Here is a 17,655-nt window from a genome sequence, read left to right as displayed (position 1 = left end):
CACACTTGGAGGTGTGAGTATGTGGCACAGCACAGCCGGTGGCACCAAGGATCATGGTGGTCAAGATGCCTGCAAACCAACACACTACCAAAGCCCTGCTTTAAAAAAAATTTTTTTGAGGCAGGGTCCAACTAAATTGCCCAGGCTGGTCTCAAACCTGCCTCAGCCTCCCAAGTATCTGGGATCACAGGATGTGTGCAACCACACTCCACCTGTAGAGCATTTTAACCAAACTGGGTCCAGGATTGAGTGGCAACCAGTTAGAGATCTCAGCTATATATCTTATGAAAACAGGCTCCTCTAAATACAAGAAGTCTGGGACACTGGCTAACTTTATTTACAAAAACTATAGGCCTGGAACCTGTACTTTCTGAATAATGGGTTCACTAAGAAAAATTTGGAGTAAAAGTAGCCACAAAAAAGTTTTAACCTATATCAAACCGCTTACTTGAAAAGTGTTTAGAAAAGAAAGAATTCAAAATGCCAGAGGCAATGGGATGCACTCTCTGCCCGGTACATAGAGGTATCTAAAATACTTAACAAATCAAAGATTTCCTCTTTATAAGGTTCCTTACAGTTCGGTGCAGTGTTGCATGTGTACCCCCAACTACTCTGGAGACAGGCAGGACTGCAAGTTCTAATGCCAGCTTTGGTAACTTAGCAAAACCCTGTCTCAAAATAAAAAATAAAAATGGGGATATGGGGATGTAGCTCAGTAGTAGAGCACTCCTGGCATCAATCCTCAGTAGAAAAAAAACAAAAGGGGCGGAAGTGTTCCTCACAGAAGGAAGTAAAAATAAAATCTCATACATATTTTTCTCAACTGTTAGTTGAGAAACCTTTAGCATCTAGGCAGGAAATATTGTTCTATATGCTACAAATAATTTGGATCTAGATATTTTTTATTTTTATTTATTTTTTGGGGGGTTACTGGGGACTGAACTCAGAACTCAGGGGCATTCAACTACTGAGCCACATCCCCAGCTCTATTTTGTATTTTATTTAGAGACAAGGCCTCACTGAGTTGCTTGACATCTCACTTTTGCTGAGGCTGGCTTTGAACTTGCGATCCTCCTGCCTCAGTCTCCTGAGCCGCAGGGATTACAGGTGTGCGCTACTGTTCCCAGTGAGATATTCTTTAATAATTCAAACCCAATAGTCAAAAGCAAGTGTTATTGTAAAGGAATTATTAAGCTTTAGGTTTGGTAATGGATTATAATATTTTTAAAGTCTATCTTTTAGAAATACATGTTGAAATTTTTGTGAGTGACATGATACAGCTGGGATTCATACCAAAATAATCCAAGAAAGTGGAAACAGGTGAAACCAAACTGGTCATGAGTTCATTACAAAACTAAGTGTGGCTACATGGAGGTTTATTATACTATTTTCTTTCTCTTTGCAAATATTTTAAATTTTCCACATAGGTGATATTTTTAATCCCACTTCCCAAATAAGTGAGTTAAATAGATATAGAATGCTCATTTAAAACATGTCCTTCCTAAACCTGAACGTTTAATATTCTTATAAAGAATGGGAAGTTTTGGGGTTCAGTCCTCAGCACCAAAAAGGAGAATGGAAAGCTGAGGGCAGTCTGTACAAACAACAACCTAATCCTCAGGCTCAGCAAAGAAAGCAAATAGTGAAAAGGAAAGCGAGCAACCTGCCTCCTCAGCTCCCTGCTGCAGATAGGAGGCATCCTGTGCCCCACCAATCAACTGCACTCTCTCCAAGAGAGCACCTGCTTCCAGATCCAGGACAGTTCACAGCGGCTGGCCTATAGAAACGAGATCACTGAGGGCTAGGGATCTTGATTATAACTGGAATCACCAAAAGAAACATGGGAAACAACTCCACACAAGCATAGGAAGAAAGCAAAAGAGGCCTCTGCAAGCATAAGCTCGAGGGAGGAAGGTGTCTGCTCTGTGAAAAAGCAATTTTTGTATTAAAGCAGAAAGACTGATTGTTCCAAAATGAGAAGAGGAAATGCACTGACACAAACACAGTGATAAGAGCACAGTAGGAGGGTTGGGAGTACTGGTCTGCCATCTGGGGACTGTGATGGGTCCTTCCTCGCCCTTTAGTTAACTGGCCTAGGAGACAAAGACTGCATATCATGCTTTCTTGTACTTCATCTTGTCTTGACTAGGGTTCTGGTTACTCAAAATTGAGTATTCTCTATTAAAAGAGCTAAGGTGTTTAGTGTTTTTTTTTTTTAATTGTGCAACTTTTTGCATTTGCCTTTGAAGTCTATCACTTCTAAGATTTTTAAAAATGTTTTTATTAGTGTACTATAGTTAAATGTAATAATGAGTTTCATTTTGACATGAACAATGACCATCGTTCACAGCAACCTGTGATTCTATTTTGTTTGAGGTCTTTTGTTTTTGTGATGAGGTCTTGTCATGTGGCACACAGCCTCCAACTCAGGATCCTCCTACCTCAGTTCCTGAGAAGCTGGGATTATAAGTGTGTGCCACTGTGCCAGCTTATGATCCTATTTTGATCAAATGTTTCAAATCATATATATGTAATATATATGTGTAGACACACACACACACACACACACACACACACACACACACACTTTTTAAATTGAGGATTGAATCCCAAGACACTTTACCACTGAGCCATAGTATCAGTCTATTTTATTTCTTTATTTGCAACAAGGTCTCACTAAATCGCTGAGGCTGGCCTCAAATCAGTGATCCTTCTGTATCAGCCTTCTGAGTCACTGGAATTACAGGCATGGTCACCACACCTGGCTAAACTTTGATTTTTTTTTTTTTTTTATGAACTTTCTTTTTCTTTTTGTGGTGCTGGGGATTGAACCCAGGGCCTTGTACATGTGAGGTAAGCACTCTACCAACCAAGCTATATCCCCAACCCTTTTTATGAACTTTCTAATATCAAATTCTAAATTAAGAGCTGGAGATGTGGCTCAGTGGTACAATGCTTGCCTGATATGTGTGAGGCCCTGGGTTCAAAATTAAGTCTTTTCCTTGATTTTAGGATTTTCAGATATGCATTCAGAAAACCTCAAAAAGATACTTCTCCTTATAAAAAAGAGAAAACTAATTGGGTTTTAAGTATATATATTAAATCATACTGGAAACATTGTCAAGCAAGTGATGCTAAACCTTTGAGTGAAGTTTACATGGCATGGAATCCATAGAAATCTACGCATTACATGGCATGGAATCCATAGAAATCTACGCATTCTGGATTAATGTTACCAGTTCATAACTCTAGTTTTAATTATCTTAAAATGTTATATACCACAGGAAAAAACAAATTTCCTCAACAACCATTCATTACTATTATGGACTCTCAGCAAATCTCCACAGACCTTTTAGGTCTTGTCATTCTCAGAGAATGATTGTCTGTCCTGGGGTTTAATTACACATGGGGGGTTCACCACTGAAGAGACAATGGAAAGAACATGGACAAGGAATTTCTGATGAATAAGATCATCCACTACAAGTTGGAATGGATCTCATGGAAAGCAAAGGGAGATCAGTAGAGGAATGGGACGGGGGTGGAGGCGGTGAGGAAGGTAAAATACTGGGGAGGAGACACTGGCCAAATTATATTGCTGTATGGTGTGCCTGTAAGAACATGTCACAACAAATCTCACCACATGTACTATGATGCAACAATAAAAACAGGGGGAGGGAATCCCTGCAGAACTTTTATATTTGAAAAAATTTTTTGAATGGACTAACTAGGTGATAACTAACTATAGGCAAGGTGGGCAAGGCTGGAGAATGGTCCCTGGGGGTGTGCCCTGGGATTATACTGTCCCCATGCCCCCCCTCCCATCTGCTTCCCAGCTGCCTTGTGGTGAGCAGCTTCCTTCCACCACACCTTTCCACCAGGAAGTTTTGCCTCACCTCCTACCTTTGGGTCAGAGGGATGGAGTCAGCCACCACAGACCTAATCTCTCAAACTGTGAGTCCCAAATAAGCTTTTTCTACACACATACATATAAAGGACAACCACTGCACTGGGTAAGAACTCCCAGAATCCTAATGAAGAGACTCACTCAAAACTGCTAACCCAACACCAAGGGACCAAGAATTACTTAAATACCAAGAAATGACCTGTCAGATCTTCATGCTAAATCAGCAGTACTAAGGCTGGTAAGCACTAAACTCCAGAGAACTGATCCTAGTTAAATTACCTACCAAAACCCATTTAATAAGCAGTGCTATGGCTGTGCATGGACACACCTGCAATTCCGGAGACTTGGGAGGCTGAGGCAGGAAGATCACAAGCTCCAGGTCAGCCTGAGCAATGTGAGAACTGTCTCAAAATAGAGTGCTCCAGGTTCAATCCCCAGTATTTAAAAAAAAAAAAAAAAAAGGAGGCAGTGTAACAGACTTAAATTAGAGAAACAAAACTGGTATTTCAGAAATGTAAATGTATTAAGCAGGAAATCGTGAAGAGCTGGGAGGCTGCCTGGTCCTTTCAGAGTCCTGTAAGCCTCCCATTATAATACTTCTGCATGCCATGACTCTTGACAAGAGATAAAATTATCCAAATTATGAAAAAAAAATTTTTTATAAACTTTCTTTCTTTCATGAGAGGCCAATCTGTATTTTCCAGTGGGGACGGATCCGGTTGTTATCTGGTTGCTAAAATGGTTTACAATTAATATTTGGTTTGTTATACCCATAATTCTGCTATTACAATGAAAACCTCAGGTGAAACATTTCTGGCACCTGTTGGGTTATGTGAACACTTGGATGGATTTCATTCAATTGCCACCTTTTTTTTAATATTTATTTTTTGGTTTTAGATGGACACAATATCTTTATTTTACATTTATCTGGTGCTGAGGATCAAACCCAGGGCCTTGCACATTCTAGGCAAGCACTCTACCACTGAGCCACAACCCCAGCCCCAATTGCCACCTTTATTGTATATTTTCTGGTTCTAAAGAAGCTTTCCTATGCAGAAAGGTAATAACATCTAAGCAATTATTAGAAAATGTGTTTCCCACTGTGTGCAGTGGTGCATGCCTGTAATCCCAGCAGTTTGGGAGGCTGAAGCAGGAGGATCACAAGTTCAAAGCTAGCCTCAACAAGGGCAAGGTGCTAAGTAACTCAGTGAGACGCTCTCTCTAAATAAATACAAAGAGGGGCTGGTGATGTGGCTCAGAGGTCGAGTGCCCCTGAATTTAATTCCCAGTACCCCCCCCCCAAAAAAAGAAAACATGTTTCCCTTATGGTGCACGCCTGCACAGATCTGCAGCAGTGGGGTGCTCAAATTGCTGCACAAGTTGTGTGACTACAAACCACTAGCACCACGTAAAGCTAACTGAATTAAATGAGATACCTTGGTCAAAGGTATCCCTGAGCCAGGTAAGGTGGCACCTGCCTATAATCCCAGCTACTCAGGAGACTGAGGCAGGAGGATCAAAAGTTTAAAGGCCAGACTGGACAACTTAGTAAGATACAAAACAAAAAAGGGTTGAGATGTAGCTCAGTGGTATAGCACTTACCTAGCATATGCTAGGTCCTGGGTTTGAGCCACAGAAACTGGTGTGTGTGTGTGTCTGTCTGTGTGTCCCTCTCTCTCTCTCTCTTTCTCTTACATACATACACACTCTACTGACTGATAACAACCAGATCCATCCTCACTGGAAAATACAGATTGGCCCCTCATGAAAGTCACTGGAAGGCCTTTGGCCCTAATAATATAACCTGGTGTGCCTCCCACTCCAACCAAATCTAACAGGAACTCTGACAGGACTCAGAAGCATGAGGCTTTAATGCATTATGCCACAGCATATTTTCACCAAGTGAAAGCAGTCCTTCATGACCAACCAACTAATGACAAGAGGACTTTCATGATCTATGACCCAGAAACTGGGTCTTCTAGAAGTGACACTTAGAGCAACACTGCCCATGAACTCCCAAGGAAGGGACCATATCAAGTTCTTATCTATAACAGAGCTTTGTGGCCCCAGGTCCTGGATCCCCATCTCTCAACTGAGATGGTGGTGGCAGCTCCAGAATCCTAGCATATGCATCTGTTGGAGACCTTCAGATGGAGCTTACCAGGGATGCTTTCACCAAGCAAGGACAGCACCCTGGAAGCGGGCAGTTCCCAGAGCTATGGATGAAGACGTCCCTGCCATCACAAAACGCTCATCTTTTTCCCTGCTGTCCGAATCCCTTTTCTATCCTTGTAGGATGGTCCAAGGGACCACAAACTGTGAATAGCTTTAATAAAGGCTTATGCTCTGTCTGGCCTGGCTCACTCCAGAGCAATTATGAGGTTTCAGACTAAAACCCAAATGTCAGAAAAGGATTCCATTAATGACAACACCTCTCTGTGTTCCCAAAGGTGGTCATCCTGAAGCCCCAGGAGTAGGATGCTTTCCTCGATAGGCTGAAGACTGCTGCGACCACATGCCCCACACTCCCTGGAAGCAGCCCTCTGGCCCTTCCAGATGATGAAAAAACCACTGCCAAGTGATGTCTGCCTCCAGGAATGCCGTATGCAGGACCTGGGGACGATCTGTGTGGCAGAGCGACTGAATGTGTTGCCAGACACAGCTCAGCGGGCCCCTTTCTACTGAGCATGGTCACACACCCCCGCGGTAGGCTATTTAGGCATCACAAAGGAGTGAGCTTCCCTTGGCCTTGTCAGGAGTGATGCAGACTTGGGGGCAAAGATTTAACAGACCTTTCCTCACACAGCACTGGGTGGCTCTTTGCGAGCCTGCGCTGGGCCTGCCAAGAATCTGCTTGCTCTGCTCTGCTCTGCCTTCTTTAGTTTAGATTCTGCTGTCTGGCCTGGCTCACCCCTGCCTTCTCTCTTGAGGTCCATAACACCTCCCATAACTGAGGCCAAAGGGGTCAGAAACCAAACTGTACCAACACTGAAGTGGAAGAGGAGGAATGAGTTTCCACAGAGGGAAACTTCCTGATGAATTCCTGGGGGTTCGCTCTCGGTAGCAGTGCAGTGCCATTTATACGGAATTTGAAACAAATCCCTAAATTGGGGGAAATCTTGGATTCTGTAGCCAAATAGACACTCTGGGGATTCAGAAAGAAAGGGCACACTCTGAAAGGGGGTAAGAACATTGGTATTCAGCGAGAACACTGAGCGGACAGTGTAGCTTCAGCTTTCCTCTTCCTGCCCATGCTGGGGACCGGCCTGTGTCTAACCAGAACTCAGCCCCGATTTTACTACTGCAACAGAATTGCTCAAAAGGGTGGGCAAGGGGCTGGGGTTGTAGCTCAGATATCTTGCCAGCTGTATGAGGCCCCAGGATTCATCCTCAACACCCCCTAGAATGTGGTGAGTCAGGGTGTGGAGCCTGCAGTCCCAGTTGTTTAGGAAGAGGCTGAGGGGGTGTGATCAACCAAGCTCCGGATATCAGTTGAGGCAACATAGCAAGACTCCCTTTCCAAAAAAATGTGTAGGCCAGGTACAGTGGCATACAACTATAATCTCAGTGATTCTTGAGGTTGAGGAGGGATGATTACAAGTTTGAGACCAGTCTCAGCTCGGTGAGGCCCTAAGCAACTTAGGGAGACCCTGTCTCAAAATAAAAAATAAAAAGGACTGGGGATGTGACTCAGTGGTTAAGTGCCTCTGGGTTCAATCCCTGATACCCATCTCATACCAAATGTAAAGAGAATAAAAGGGTGGTCAACACTGGTCTCTGGAGACACAGCCACCAAACACACTGAGGAGACTTCTCAGGGAAGAGAACACGTATGTGCAGCTAGCAGGCAGGTATCCTAAGCAGGGGATGGCAGCTCTGACTGCCATGCTCTCTCATTTTGTTTCCTGCTGTGGGTCTCCAAGTTACTATGACTTGTTATCTACAAAAATGGATCCTCTGAACAAAGCCATTTTACACCGAATAAGGTTCTTAATCACTATGAGGCCTCAAAGACCAAAACCAATTGGACTCACCACCATTGAGCTATTTTCGTGTCTGAACTCCGACCTGATTTTGACCAATTCAGTTCATGGAGATCCTGTCAAGGAGCATACTGCAATTTCTTGGTATTATTCTCCTGACAGATACAATAGTCTCCCTGATGTTGGTATCACTTTGAAAGTCTGAAATGCTCATATTAGTTATCCTTTGTATATCAAATGATTTCACCACAGTTAGAATAACAAAACAAAGCAAGCATTAAAAAAAATCATACAACTGGGCTGGGGTTGTGGCTCAGCAGTAGAGCGCTCGCCTAGCATATGCAAGGCCCTGGGTTCGCTCCTTAGCACCACATTAAAAATAAATAAATAAAAAGGTATTGTGTCCAACTACTACTAAAAAAAAAATATTTAAAAAAAAATCATGGGGGCTGGGGATGTGGCTCAAGCGGTAGCGCTCTCGCCTGTCGTGCGTGCAGCCCAGGTTCCATCCTCAGCACCACATATAAACAACGATGTTGTGTCCGCCGAAAACTAAAAAATAAATATTAAAAATTCTCTCTCTCTCTCTCTCACTCTCTCTTAAAAAAAAAAAAAAATCATGGGGCTGGGGATGTGGCTCAAGCAGTAGCGCGCTCGCCTGGCACGTGTCCGGCCCGGGTTCGATCCTCAGCACCACATACCAACAAAGATGTTGTGTCCGCCGAAAACTAAAAAATGAATATTAAGATTCTCTCTCTCTCTCTTAAAAAAAAATCATCCAGGGTCTGGGGCTATAGCTCAGCGGTATAGCACTTGCCTAGCATGTGTGAGGCACTGGGTTTGATCCCTGGCACCACATAAAAATACACAAATAAAATAAAGGTATTGTGTCCATCTACAACTACAAAAAAAAAAAATCATCCAACTAATTTAATGTTGTGAATTTTGAACTCCGTGCTGAGATCAAACAAATCCCATTATGATGGTGTCAGAAATGGTATCAGTGCCAAGGTTTTGGTAGTAACAGGTAGAACCAAAGAGGCAAACTGTTAAATGTGACCAAAAGCTACCTCTGTGTTTAGCAAACTGTAACCTAACTTATTGCAACATTACTGAAAGTATGTTTTGTAACAAGTAGTAGAGACTCTGCCAATCACAGCAGGAAAGCTTTCAACCAATCACAGGCAGCCAACTGCTCAGACGTGTTCACGTCAGGCAAACTTAGACCTGTCATCAGGCTATTTTTACAAATCAGTTTCTGTCTATAAATTCTGCCTGCCCCGTTGCTGAATGAAGCTCTATGAACCCTTACTGGTTTAGGGTGCAGCCCTGTTCACGAAGCTTCCTTTGCTCAAACAAACTCTAATTTTTTTCTTTTAACACCTCTAACAACTCCTAAGAACCCTGTGGGATAGGTGCCCAGTCCTGTGAACAGGAGGGCAGCTCTGGGGTCATCTCCCTGGGCTGGAACCTGACTGCCACTCTCAGGGGCTCAGTGACCCAGGCAAGTCCTGAACACCTCCTTTGTCAGTATCCTCTTTGTAAGCTTGTTTGTGTAAAGGGAGCACAGCAATGTCAGGCATACAAAACATGTTAGTTACAGATAAGAAGACCAAGGCTCAGAAAGTATGAATAACCAACTCAAGGTCATGCTGCTAGGGCTGGGCAGCACTGATTCATATCCAGTCTGACCCTATGTGCTATACCTTGTAACTGATTTTCACTAACCACTTCGCAAGAAAGTAATTCCTGGCCTGACAACAAATGACTTTTCCTGGATATCAAGCCTTTTCTGAGTAAGGTATTATCAATATTTATTTTTCATAAAAATAAAAACATACATATAGAAAAATTTATAAAACTGAGTAAGTTTTAGTCTGAAGACTAAAATTAACTATTGTTGCATAGCACTTTAGATGTCAAGTGTTTACCTTAACTTATAAATCAGTGTTTAAGGAACTAGGGGGAGGTGGTTGTCTACCAGCTGGATGATGATTCTGGGGCAAGTGAAGAACAGTGATTGCCAGTCCACTCCAGCAGTTCCCAGGTCTGCTGCACAATGGGTAGCCTCACAACTAGCATGAGCTTAGGCCACCCTAAAGGTGATGACAGACAGACACTGCTGAATGCTTGAGTGTTTCCCCTACACTAGAGCAGGTTCAAGAGTACACATGCTGTCAACATCTGAATGCACCCCAACCTACCTGCCTGAGACAACAGTGTCAAGACCCAGCTGGACAACTCAAGGCCACCTCAGAGTCTGTGTGTGACAATATTTTTGTTTTAGGATATTTTCGAAGGTAGTTAAGTATGGTGGCATACACCCACAGAATCGCTTGAGCCCACAAGCTTGAAACCAGTGTGGGTAACGCAGTAAGACCTCGTTTCAAAAAAAAAATTTTTTCCCCCTTTTCATTGGTAACATTTAGTAAAAGAAAAGGGCTGGGGATGTGGCTTGGTGGTTAATTACCCTTGAGTTTAAGCCCTGATATCAAAAGAAAAGAGCAGGGCTGGGGTTGTGGCTCAGCGGTAGGGTGCTCGCCTAGCACGTGCAAGGACCTGGGTTCTATCCTCAGCACCACATAAAAATAAATAAATAAAGATATTGAGTCCAGCTACACAAATAAATAAATAAGAAAAGAGCACGGAGGGGCTGGGCACAGTGATCCATGTTTATAATTCCATCTATTCAGGAAGCTGAGGCAGAAGGATTGAAAATTCCAGGCCAGGAGCTGGGGTAGAGTGCTCGCTTCACCTGTGGAAGGCACTGGGTTCGATCCTCAGCACTACATAAAAATAATATAAAGGAATGTGTCCATCTATAACTAAAAAATATTAAAAAAAAAAGAAAAAGAAAAAGAAAATTCCAGGCCAGCCTTGGCAACTTAGCAAAACCCCATCCTAAAAAAAAATTTTAAAAATGGGCTAAGGATGTAGCTCAGTGATAGAGCACCTCTGGGTTCAATCCTCAGTACCAAGAAAGAAAGAGGAGATGCCAGGTGTGGTAGCCTACACTTGTAATCCCAGAAGCTCGGGAGGCTGAGGCAGGAGGATCATGAGTTCAAAGCCAGCCTCAGCAACTTGGCAAGGCTCTAAACAACTCAGTGAGACCCCATCTCTACATAAAATACAAAAAACAGGCTGGGGATGTGGTTCAGTGCCACTGGGTTCAATCTCTAATACCAAAAAAAAAAAAAAAAAAAAAGAGGAGGAGAAGGAAGGAGGAGAAAGAGGAGGAGGAAGAGGTAAAGGTGTGGGTGGAGGGAGAAAAAGAGGAAGAGGAAGAGGAAGAGGAAGAAGAGGAGGAGGAGGGAGAAAAAAAAAAGCAGGGGCAGATAACACAAGAGTAGAAGCCACATCAGTACCACACAATGGGGAGATGCAGGGATGCTGTCCACCTGATTGCTGGTGACAACCTGTTAGGATTACTCAACAAGACAGGATGAATCAAGAGAAAACTGCACCAACAGAAACAGCATGTTAAGAGGTAATTCTGTTAACTGCAGGGTCATTTTAACATGTATGATGGCAATATCTGTGCTTATTCTTCAATGCTGTACCATTACACTGGATAATATGTGGAACTCAACTTCCTCGTCTATCAAAAGTGAACCAGAGCTACCTTGAAGACTTTCCAAGGGCTGTGGCTGATGCACCTCAGATAAGCTTGCCATAGTGCCTGTTCAACAAGCCACAGGTCATTTCAGAGTGTTTGCTATTTCAAGGGTCCTTTCAGAGGATTTCTAAGAGGGGCAAATTAAAAAATAATTCATAGATAACAATTATCCTTAAAGTATAGAGGGGATTTAACCTAGAGCTTCACACATATTAGGCAAGCATTGAGCTATACCCCTAGCCCACAACCAAAAATTTCCTAAAGGATGCATCAAGAAATATCCAGTAAAAATTATTATAACTGGCAAAAACAAAACCAAACTCCCTAAAACAAGAAACAAATAAACAAAAACCCTCAGATTTTAATAACAAACCCTATAATAGTCCCTGGCACCAAAACATACACTGTTATAAGGTCAGTGAAGTGGCATATGCCTATAATTGCAGCACTCAGGAGGCTGAGGTGGGAGGAACATTTAAGTCCAGGAATTTTTTTTTTTTTAAAGAGAGAGTGATAGAGGAAGAGAGAGAGAGAGAGAGAGAGAGAGAGAGAATTTTCTTAATATTTATTTTTTAGTTATTGGTGGACACAACATCGTTGTTTATATGTGGTGCTGAGGATCGAACCCGGGCCGCACGCATGCCAGGCGAGCACGCTATCGCTTGAGCCACATCCCCAGCCCCTTAAGTCCAGGAATTTGAGACCAGCTTGAGCAATATAATGAGCCCCTTCCAAAAAAAAAAAAAAAAAGGAGAAAGACAGATATATTACCAGAGGGGAGTCTGGGGAATATAACCGAGCATGGTCATCACACCCATAATCCCAGTGACACAGGAGGCTGAGGCAGGAGGATGACAAGTTCTGGGCCAACCTGGGCAACTCCACCAGATTCTGTCTCAAAGTAAGAAATCAAAAGGGCTGGTTTCAATCCTCAGTACAGAGGAGTAGGGTGGAGGTATGTCAAAAATTATGTAGTTTGTAGTCTTTGACCCAGCATTTGTTTTAGAAAAACCCTCTCACAAGAAGACACTACTATTTAATAAAGAAAAATCTCATGGGACTGCCTAGCTAAAACCCAAACATTTGCTATGCTATTAATCCCTTCTAATAATAGAAGGAAATAAAAGGCAGGCACAGTACACACTCCTTTTGCAGAGCTAAGGCCACTAATACTCAGCACTCACCTCCACTCAGAAGAGAAGGTCTGACAAGAGCCCACGCTCTGGGATCCCGAGGCCCCTCTATTCAGTTCTTGGCTCTTAAAGTAACTCAGTTTTAATGTGATGCATAGTTTGGTTCTGTTCATTTCCATCTCCACCCCAACCAGTGAAAAGAACAGCGGTACACAGGGGCAGAATTCTCTAAGAGGACGGTCACTTAACTCTTCTTTCCCAGAGATACCCGGAGGGTGGAGCACAGCTGATAGGAGGCTGGCCAGTCAGCATTCCCACCCTCTGATTCACCAGGTTTGCAACTTTATAACCAATCAGCAAGCATTCCTCAGAACACAGCAATGGAGAGATTTTATGTCTCATGTTCAATGTAGAACAATTAAAAGGACAATAAAATGACAACCCATGATGATGAGTAAGGTTCACTTACATTCACAGAGCACCCACAGTGTATCACTTCTAAAAATATTTGTTGGGTTTGCTCTGTCAGGGATAAATGACAAAGTTCTCTGCCACAGAACTAACGTTTACAAATCACTTATATAAGAATGATTTTGGAATGAAGTGAAACCTTAGTGTATAGTCAGTCCTGAAGACACCTGAAGAAAAAACTGACCAGTCAGGTGGGGTGGCCATGCATCAAGAGGCTGAGGCAGGAAGATCACAAGCTTCAGGAAAGCCTCATCAACTTAGCAAGACCCTGTTTCAAAATAACAAGCGCTGGGAATGTAGCTTAGAGGTAGAGTGTACATGGGTTCAATCCCCAGTACCACGAGCAAAAAACAAACAAACAAACAAACGAAAAACCTTATCAAAACAGTTTTTGGTGACTTGCCTCAAATATGGTCTCACTGCACTCTTCCTTCTTTGAAGAATGAGATATTGCACTTCATTTCTGCAATTTTAATGTGAAACATCAATGTGCTTGCAAAACTCTTAAAATTTAAAGCAATTTTTATTTCTCAAGATTTGAATCTATTAAATGTTACGTATCAAGAACAAGGCAAGGCCAAGCACAGTGGCCTATTATCCCAGTGGCTAGGGAGGCTGAGGCAGGAGGAACACAAGTTCAAAGCTAGCCTCAGCAAAAGTGAGGTGCTAAGCAATTCAGTGAGACCCTGTCTCTAAGTGGTTCCCTGAGTTCAATCCCCGGTACCAAAAAAAAAAAAAAAGGAAGAAAGAAAAAGAAAAGAACAAGACAAAAGAGTTTCACTAACACAGGGCACTCCGAGTTAATGCAAGGTGTCAGACAAGACAATGGCACTGAAAGCTGTTGGGTAAGCTAATCCTTAAATCTTTGGGGGCTGACTTGCCAGTGACTGAAACAGACTAGCTAATCCTCATGGGAGCATCATTATCTCAGGTAGCCCTGGCACACAGTCCAGGTTTAGATCAAGGGTGTCTTAAGAGTAGGATTTTCATAAAGAGAGGTTGTCACCATTTTTCAGCTTCTTTATCATTTCTGTTTAGGAAACAGTTGGTGAGACATCTTTCCATTTATCATTTCCTTTGCTCCACTGAAAGGCAAGAGGGTGGTAACCATCACCCTCAATTTACAGCATGCAGAGGCTCAGAGAAAGGACCTGAACTTGTGAGCTCCCGTCATGTCCTTTTTCAGGAAGCAAAGTCTAGCCTATTGTGCTGACACAGAGAGGAAGGGAGGACTGTGACAGAGCAGGTGTGCCTGACAGAAGACCACACACCCTGGACTCCGCAGCCTAGAATAATGAGCCTACTTCCCGACCCCACCCCACCCCACAGTTCTGGGGATCCCAACCCAGGACCTGGCACATGCTAGGCAAGCATTTTCACACTGAATTTCACCCAGTCCTGACTGCTACCATTTTTAACTTCCTGAGAACTTAGGGGTTTATTTCCTTATTGGAGAAAAGCTGCCTTCATTTGGTTCTCCCACAACTTTCTATACTCCCTGGATATCATACCTAACTCTAGAAAACAAACCTCTACCTCAGATAAAGCTCTACCTTCTCACAACCCCCAGTCTCACTGCATTTTAGTCATTCACCCAACAAACCTTCTGAGCATCTATATACTCCAGACCAATGTGAGGACTGCACACCTGGGCTGTGAAGAGGCAACGCTGGCAGACTGTTACAGGGTTCTGCCTGATAATAGATGGTTGATGAACAGTCAGAAGAAAGCTGGTTCAAGAGGCCTGAGTTCAAGTTCCAGGTCTGATGAGTACTAACAGTGAGACCTTGAGCAAAGCAGAGTGGCTGAGTAGCCCTACAACTGCAGTCTGGCCAGGGCCACCAGCAGTGTCCACCCTCTCTGCAAAGAAATTCATGAGGAAAAGTGGCAGAAGTGTGCAGCATCTGTTCAACCCTTGAAAAACACTAAGAATGGTCCTTGGAAACACAAGGAAACCCACTCATCTGAATTTAGCAGGGCAGGAGATGAAGGTCCTTTAGTTACAAAGAAGGCTCTGCTGGGCTTTCACAGAGCCTGCTAATGAGCTTTGGGCTGAGAGCATCAGGATCATTCTTATGCAGTTCTTTTAAAGAGTCAAGCAGATAACTCCAATTCACCCCATTACCTCATGTCACAACAGAGTGCTAAGGACAAAAGACAAACTTCTAAGAGCAAAATCACCTTTGGTAGATCTGATTTTTAAAAAAGCATTTAGCTTTGAAAAAATTATAGATCTAAAGCTGCAAAAAAGGATTTACAAGAAAGTTCTAAACATGCTTCTGATCCTTCTCAACTGGCTACCCTTTCCCCCCAGGGCAGTGGAGTCCTGTCTCTTCCCTGAGGGTACATGGCACTCAACCCTAACCCTCCCAGGAGCCTTGTGCCTTCCTGCACTCACCACCATACCTTCTGGGCAACACTATACAGCACAGCTGCTGCGAAGCTCCTCCTTTCCATTCACTCAGCAAATATTCATTGAACACATACTATGTGCCAGCAACTGCTCTTTGAAAAAACAATCTCCCCAGGGCCCTGACTTCAGAGAAAAATGTTAAATAAGATAAATACATTGGATATGACATCAGCTGGATCAAGTGCTGTGAGAAAATTAAGCAGGGAATGGAGACAAGAAATAGGAGGTGGAGTGTTGAAATTCTAAATAGGGTAGGCAGTAACTGCCTCCCAGAGCCACAAGGGGTGTGGAGATGAGTGTTCCAGGCAGACCCAAGGGCGCAGCATCTCCGTTTGTTCAGAGACCAGCAAGGTGGCACTGGGCGGGTGCAGAGTGACTCCGGGGGCTCAGACCCGGCAGGGACTGACAGAGCACGGCTCCCCACCAAGAGTCTGCGTCCAGAGGCCACACTGGCTCTACAGCGGCAGCCATGTCAGCCAGCTGGGCCCCACAACACGGGTGAAAGGCGATGCACACACGGGGTTAAGACTCCCAAAGCCCTCAGCTGCGGTTTCTAACTGCGTCTCGGTGGACGAATCGCTCATTTCTTAAACTCAGCAGGGCATTTTTTAGAGAGAGCAAATCAAATAAGGGGACATAATATCTTGGACGCTTAGCTAGAGTTTCGCCTTCAGGTAGCCGTGACAGTAGATGCAGCAAGGTAACTGTTTCTGTCATTTAAACAGACTCTGGGTGACACACAAGTGACTTTAGACAAAAGCTCTCGCCAGACACAGCGTCCATCAGGCTCTGCCCCGCTGGCTGGCACACCCAGCAAGCAGCAACCCAAAGCCCCCACAAGTCCAAGCACGAAAGCAAAACGAGGCCGAAACTTCTGCTTCCCCTTCCCGTAAGACAACCGGACCCAGCAGGGAAACGGAAGGGCCTGGGGCCCTGCCACCGCACACCACCAGGGCCGGCCCGCGCCCGCGCGCCCACAGGCGACGCACCGCTGCCGCGGGGTCTGTGCGGCGCAGGCCGGCTCCCACCAGCCCCGGGCAGCGCTCGGCCCGCGCGCGAGCCAGGCCGCCGCCCCCGCCGCCATTCGCTCCGCCCGCGGCCCGGGCCCTCGGCCCTCTGCCCTCACCCGCGGCCCGCCGGACGCGAGGCCCGCCCGGCCGGCCCGCGGTAAGCTCACCTGTCCCCGCCCGCCCGCCGACTCCGGGCTGTGGGCTCCGCGGCGCTGCTGGGCAGCCGGCCGACGCGCTCTTCCGCCTGGGTACCCGGGCGGCAGCGGTAGTGGCGGCGGCGGAGGCAGAGGGCGCGGGAGTTGCACCGGCAGCGGCGGGGACGCGCACGCTCACGCACGCACCCGCACCGGCGCGCGCGTCCCCCGGAAAGACGTGTGCTCCGGCGAGTTGGAGTGGCGCGTGGGGCTGACCGCGCATGCGCCCAGAGCGCCTGCGGAGTCTCCGCCCAGGGACCGAGGCCGGGTGACAGACCTGGGCTGAGGCTCCGCCCATAAGGGGGCGGGCCCCGAGCCGCAGCCGGGTCAGAGCCTCCGGCGGCGGGAGGACTTCGCAGCTGCGGAGCCGGAAGGTCCCACTGCCCGGCAGGGCCAGGTTCCAGGCCAACCCTCATGGACCCCAGGTGGCTCCCGTGTCCCCGAAGACCGGCAGGTGCCACAGAGAGCTGCGCGGAAGGAGAAATTTTGGCTTGTCTCGCGCCTAATTTGCCTCGCTTTACTTAAGGTTGAGAAATATGTCTTCATCAACTGGAGAGGGAGCTGGTGGAAGATGGCGGGGAGACTCCACACCCCATCCCGAGCCACTGGCATGAGACTGACAGTGGTTCATCCCTATAGAGCAGAGTGGGAACTCCCTTCCTGTCCAGCCACCGTCGCCCAGCCGCCCTCCCGGAATCACCTGGGAACCACGGCTTCGGAGGGATGGCACTTGCACTCTCCGCCCCCGTCCTTCCCGTACAACCCAGTTCATCACGCTGACCCGCCGAGCCAGGGGAAGCCGGGTCACCCGGTAACCTTTCCTGTCACTCCTATAAGCCACGTAAATGACCCCTGCACCAGGGCTCCTGCCGCCTCCCTTCGACTCTCTTCGGTGGACCACGTTCCATTCAGCAGCCATTTTTTTAAAAGC

The 17,655-nt window shown here is 45.5% G+C and overlaps 1 protein-coding gene across 5 annotated transcripts in view; it reads right to left on the bottom strand.

Moving 5' to 3' along the window:
* Dnajc5 (DnaJ heat shock protein family (Hsp40) member C5) overlaps positions 1 to 16,900 on the bottom strand; it is a 45,160-nt gene extending 28,260 nt beyond the window's left edge. For 2 of the 5 annotated variants that reach the window (XM_077799438.1, XM_026413422.2), the window contains exons 1-2: positions 16,698 to 16,900; positions 13,511 to 13,570 (exon numbers count right to left, since the gene is read on the bottom strand). The gene's annotated coding sequence lies outside the window, so the exon portion shown is untranslated. The remainder of the gene's footprint in view (positions 1 to 13,510; positions 13,571 to 16,697) is intronic. The other 3 variants (XR_013343696.1, XM_077799439.1, XM_026413423.2) reach the window with 2 other exon arrangements.
* Between the last annotated feature and the right edge of the window lie 755 nt (positions 16,901 to 17,655).

The sequence above is a fragment of the Urocitellus parryii genome, chromosome 6, assembly GCF_045843805.1.
Source record: "Urocitellus parryii isolate mUroPar1 chromosome 6, mUroPar1.hap1, whole genome shotgun sequence".
In the NCBI taxonomy this organism is placed as follows: domain Eukaryota; kingdom Metazoa; phylum Chordata; class Mammalia; order Rodentia; family Sciuridae; genus Urocitellus; species Urocitellus parryii.
Note: the sequence above shows the minus strand (reverse complement) of the source record. Positions and strands in the feature narration are given on the sequence as shown.